Below are 6,467 nucleotides of genomic sequence, written 5' to 3'. Positions count from 1 at the left end.
AAACATTCTGGTTGTATTTCTTCTAAAGCAGATTTGTTATTTTACCAATCTGTGGTACTTTCAATATTCTTCACCAGTACCATAATTCAGATGCATCCATTTTTCTTCGGTCTTCTGACATGTTCAACTTTCACATGTATATAAGGAAATTGAAATACCATGGCTTGGGTCAGGTGCACCTTAGTCCTCAAAGTAATATTCTGGCTTTTCAACACTTTAAGAGGTCTTCTGCAGCAGACTTGCTCAATACAATGTGTCCTCTGATTTCTTGACTGTTGCTTTCGTAAGTATGGTGGATTCAAACAAGACTAAATTCTTGACAACTTCAACCTTCTCTCTGTTTATCATGATGTTACCTATTGGTTCAGTTGTGAGGATTTTTGTTTCTTTACATTTAGTTGTAATCCATGCTGATGACAGCAATCTTGATTTCATCAGCAAGTGCTTCTTACAGCAAGCAGGGTTGTGTGATCTGCATATGGCAAGTAAGCCTTCTTCTAATGCTGATGCCACATTCTTCTTTGGATAATCCAGCTTCTCTGATTACTTACTGAGCATACATGTTGAATAAGTATGCTGAGAGGATAGAACTCTGACATAACCCTTTCTTAATTTTAAGCTACGCAGTATACTTTTCTTTTGTTCCCACAACTGCCTCTTGATTCATATACAGGTTCTACATGAGCACAATGAAGTGTTCTGGCATTTATATTCTTCTTAAGCCTATCCATAGTCTGTCATGATCCACAAAGTGGCATGTGTAGTTGCTATGAAATAAAAAAGTATGTACAAAATATTATATGTATTTATTTTTAAATATATATATGTATATGATTACACATGGGTTTATAATTTACTGTCTGAAATCTACATCTCAGTTTACTTTTAAAAACATTTTTCCAATCACTATATTTATATGGTGGTAATGTGTTAATCTGGGTAAACTAGAGAAACAAATCCACAGAAACTCATATGGATATAAGACAGAGTTTATATAAAGAGTAAGTATACATGAAGAAAGCATCCCAACCCAGTGCTGTCCAATCCCATAAGTCCAACATTAGCCCATATGTCCAACACCAATCTACAAAATCCTCCTCAATATCACAAAACACACGCAATGATGCCTATTTCAGGAGGAAAGCTGGATCAGTGAGCGTGTAAGCATCTCAGTGTTGGGAGGAGTCTCTACACGGCTGCTCCAGCACCCAGGGCTGCATCAGGGTAGGTTCATGTGACTTTTCCTCAGCGATGTCTCACAGGAAGTGAGCCTTGCCAGTTGAAGCAGGGAACTGGCTAAGGCAGCCAGTTCTGACCAGAAAGCAAAAGACCCAAGAACTAGAAAGGCGAGGCTCACTGAGCCATTTAGCTCTCAGCCCTTCAATTAATCCCATATGTGTTTAACAGCCAGGTTGGCACAACAAACCTTAACTATCTCAGATATCATCTATTATTTATACACATATTTTTGGAATAGTTTTGTGCTTGGTTTCATGATAATGAAAATTGCTGATAAATCACAAAAATTCCTTAAATAATCGTAAAATCTTATTAATATAGTTGTGTCATTTGTTTTTCCCTCCCTTGGGGACCGACAATACAAGTTTTACTTTCTAGAATTAAATAAAACTCCTTTTCTTCTCAGGAGACTTGAATGTCTATGTTAAAAAGTCCAAAGAATCAACAACAATAACAGCAAAGGTCCCTGGTCTTATTTATGCTGATATTGTTGAGGTTCTCCATGGTCTCTTTCCACGGGTATAGTCAACCAATTTACTGTATATCTTGTATGGTGGTATGGTGAGGTCCATGTGTATAGTTCATGTTCATATTGTTGAAAACACATATTTGCAATGGCTAAGTCATTGATCTTGAAAAATTATGTCATGTGATTTCCAGCTTCATTTCTATCACCAAGGACACACAAATGCAACCAATTTATCTTTGACAAAGGAGTAATAGCGATATAAGGTGAAAAAAAACAGTCTTAAACCAATGATCAGAAGATATGGACATCAACATGCAAGTAAATGAATCTAGTCGCTGAACTTCCATTTTTGGAAATATTACTTAAAAATAGGCCATAAACCAAAGTGGAAAATGAAGAACTAAAACATATAGAAGATAACATTAGAGAAAATCCTGATGATCTTGGATTTGGAAAATAGTTTTGAAATATAATACAAAAAGCATGATCTATGACAAAAAAGATGGATGATAGATTCCATTAATATTAAAACTTATCTGAAAAATACACTTAAATATAAGAGAAGAGGCCACACACAGGCAAATAATTATTGCAAAATACATATCTGGTAAAAGACGTGCATCCCAAACATGCAGTTCTCTCACTGCCATAGAGTTAAATATGACTCATAGTAACCATATAAGACAAGGTAGAACTGTCTGGTGTGAGTTTCTGAGACTGAAACTCTTTACAGGAATAGAAAGCCTCATCTTTCTGCCAAGGAGTGGACAATGGTTACAAACTGCTGATCTTTTGGTTAGCAGCCCCACATGTGACCACTACAACAGCAGTGCTCCTAAAATATACAAATAACTCTTAAAATTCAAAAACAAGGAAAGAGATGACCCAATTAAAATGTGGACCAAAAAACAGGTGGGAAGATGATTAACATAATATGCCATTAGAGAATTACAATGAAAATAATATTGATATATCACTATGCTCCTATTATGATAGCGAAGTTTTAAAACACTAATACTACCAAATGCTGGAGAGGATATCAAGCAACCGAAACTCTCACTCATTACTCGTAAGGATGCAAAGTGGTACAACTAATTTAGAAGAAAGTCTAACAGTTTCTTACAAAGCTAAATGTAGGCTTACTGTATACTCAGCAACTATGCTCCTAGATATTTATTCTAATAATTTGAAGACATGTTGTTGTTGTGAGGTGCCATTGAGTTGGCTTCTACCCATAGAGACCATATGGACAAAAGAATAAAACATTGTGAGGTCCTGGGCCATCCTCACAATTGTTCTTTTGCTGGGCCCATTGATGCAACCACTGTGTCAATCCATCTTGGTGAAGGACTTCCATTTTTTCAGTGCCCCTACACTTTATCAAATATGATGTCATTCTCCAGGGACTGGTCTCTCCTGAAAATATGTCCAAAATATGTAAATGAAGTCTTGCCATCCTTGCCTCTAAGGAACACTCTGGTCTTACTTATTCCACTACAGATTAGTTTATCCTTTTAGTGCTTGATGATACTTTCAATATTCTTTTCCACCATCACAATTCAAATACATTTATTCTTCTATAGTCTTCCTTTTTCACTGTCCAACTGTCACATACATATGATGCAATAAAGAATACCATGGCTTGGGTAACATCCGTGCTCTTCAATACTCTAAAGAAGTTGTCTTAGTCTGGGTAAGTTAGAGAAACAAATCCACAGAAATTTATATGTATAAGAGAGAGTATTATATAAAGGGTAAATGTACATTAAGAAAACATCCAAACCCAGTGCTGTCCAAGCCTGCAAGTCCAACAATAGCCCATATGTCCAACACCAATCTACAAAGTCCTCCTCAATCTCACAAAACACATGCAATGACACTGACTGCAGGAGGAAAGCCGAATCAGTGAACATGTATGCATCTCAGTGCTGGCAGGGGTTTCCATGTCATTGCTCCAGCACCCAGGGCTGCATCAGAATAAATCCAGGTGGCTTCTCCTTTGGGATGTCTTGCAGGAAGTGAGCCTTGCCAGCTGAAGCAGGGAACTGGCTAAGGCAGCTGCACCCTGGTCTGACCTTCAGAAACAAGAGACCCGAGAACTAGAAAGGTGATGCTCACCGAGCCATTTATATCTCTGCCCTTCAAGTAACCCTACATGTGTTTATCAGCCAGAATGACACAATAAACCTTAACTATCTCAGAAGTCTTGTGTGCCATATTAACCTAATGCAATACATCTTTTGATCTCTTGACTGCTGCTTCCATGAACATTGATTGTGGAACCAAGCAAGACGAAATCCTTGACAACTTCAAATTTTTCTCCATTTGGGTACCTATTGGTCCAGTTGGAGAATATTGATCTTCCTTACACAGAGTTGTAATCCATACTGAAGGCTACAATCCTTGATCTTCATCACAAGTGTTTCAAGTCCTCCTAACTTTCAGCAGGCAAGGTTGTGTCATCTGCATATCACAGGTTCTTACTAATCCTTCCTCTTATCCTGACATATTTCTACTTAAAATCCTGCTAATTAATATTTATTGTGGTATTGTTAAATGAGTTCCATTATGTAGCCTTTTTCCTTGCTTCTTTGGAAAAACACTTTGAAAGATTTTTTCCCCCTAAATCTGAGTAATTATACTTACTCTCGTTTTCTACTAGAAAGGGTTTTTTCTCTTTGTCTGAATTTATTGATATTTAAACAACTTCTTTTGATTCCTTTTGTCTGGTTCTGGAATGCAAGACATTTCTGTAATTGGTATGCACCTTGCAGAGATTGGTCAGTAGATTGCAAATAAAATATCTGTAGCTTATTATGCAAATTAAGTGTCTACAGCCTACGAAGAGGGAATTTGTCAGTTCATGACTGGTGGAAAGGTCATGCCTTCAAATGTTGAGGTGTTTGTGCATATAAGCAGCCAACCTTACAGAGGTTTTTGAAACAGAAACAGGAAAAGAAACAATAGGAAGAAAGAGAAATAAGAGAGAATTTTGAAAAAGCAGATTAAGAAGAATTATGTAAACTTCTAAAAGAGGGACAACACTAAAGACAGCAATAGGTGTGGAAGAGGCTCTGTAGCAGAGTCAGAAAAAAAGAGGAATCTGTTCTGAGAAGATCAAGAGGAGCCTATCCTGAGAGAGCTGAGAAGTTTGCAAGATCAAGAAGAATTGAGAGAGCTGTTTTGTGCTGAAGATAGGAAACTTCTTCCATGTGGACTTTGTTGTTTCTTAATTAGATGGCCACTTGTTTATCTTCCAGCCTATAGGACCCCAGATTCTGTATCTTTTGACAGCCGCGCACTATCAGCTTTCTTCACTACATTTGCTTATGCACCTGCTTTGTCCTCAGCGATCGAGTTGGAACAGGATGGTGTGTTTCTTGCATGTGGGTGTTGTTGTTTCTCAGCTAGATGGCCGCTTGTTTATCTTCAGGCCTTTAAGACCTCAGATGCTATATCTTTTGGTAGCCGGGCACCATCAGCTTTCTTCACCACATTTGCTTGTGTACCCATTGTCAGCGATTGTGCCAGGAAGGTGAGCATCTCAGACTGCTGAACTGTTAGAACAAAGTGTTCTTGTGTTGAGGCAGTACTTGAGTAGGGGCCCACTGTACACCTGTTTCCTTAATACTAAACCTATAAATATATGTACATAGATCTATTTCCCCTTTGTTGTATATAAATATATTTACATCTGTATATGTATATGCCTGTATTTAGATCTCTATAACTGCCCTTTGCCTCCTTGTTCTTTACTCTATTTCTTTGTACTTTCCTCTTATCCCACTATCATGTCCAGTCTTCATTTTGGTTTCAGGAATTCCTCTCAGTTACATTGCCCTGGATCCAGCCCTGCCAGATCTCTTACACCCTCCTTTCCACTGATTTTGGATCACTTGTTGTTACCTTGTCCCTGGGTTTGTTAACACCCACTTCCTTTCCCCTGCCTCCCCCTCTCCCATGTCACCCCAGAACTGTCATCCTGTTGTCCTCTCATCCGGCTAGTTTATCCCTCCTATCCCTTCCAGGTATACATACAGCAACAACAATATGTACCATCACAAGACTGAGTGTAAGGAAGCAACAATAGAAAGTAAAACAATAGCTACAACAAGACCTTATAAATAGTTCAGGGTCTATTTGTTGTCCTTCACGTGTGCTTTCCAGTTGAGTCTGATGGGGTGCCATGCCCTGGCCCCACATCTGTTTCTGGAGACTTCATTGCTCTGCTCTCCCCGCTGCTCTGCTGCATGCCCCAGTGGCTGGCTTCAGTGTAGTGGGCTTAAGGCAGGCACATTTCCCGCCGTGTGTCTCAAGTGTTGTCCCCAATGTTGCTATGGGTCAATGCTCAATGAGGAACGCTGTGTCCCATGATGAGGCCGGCTCTGTGATCCTCTCTGTGCATTGCTGCTCTGAGCAGAAACATTGCCCTCAGGGCTTGGTGAGAAAGGATGTGCTTCACTCTTCCCACCACCACCCCCACTTCCCCCACTCTTGGCTCCTGTGTGCTCTGATCAGACAAGTCCCTCTTCTTGAGCTGTAGCTTCAGTGCTGTCCTCTGAAGTGAATTATTCTTGGGGGAGAGTGGTGCTATCCACTTAGTTGGTAATGGGGCCGGCCCCTCAGGCCTCTCTATCAGTTCCCTGCTTCATGTCAGTGTGTTGCGTTCTTGTCTTAGAGCTCAAACCAAAACAGTCAACACCCACCCCCTGTGTGGGTTAGTGCCCTGTTCCCCGGGCTACCCATGTCTCCCCCCCCC

The sequence above is a fragment of the Echinops telfairi genome, unplaced genomic scaffold (genome assembly GCF_000313985.2).
Source record: "Echinops telfairi isolate 266 unplaced genomic scaffold, ASM31398v2 ScPeMD7_7138;HRSCAF=8121, whole genome shotgun sequence".
Taxonomy (NCBI): Eukaryota; Metazoa; Chordata; class Mammalia; order Afrosoricida; family Tenrecidae; genus Echinops; species Echinops telfairi.
Note: the sequence above shows the minus strand (reverse complement) of the source record.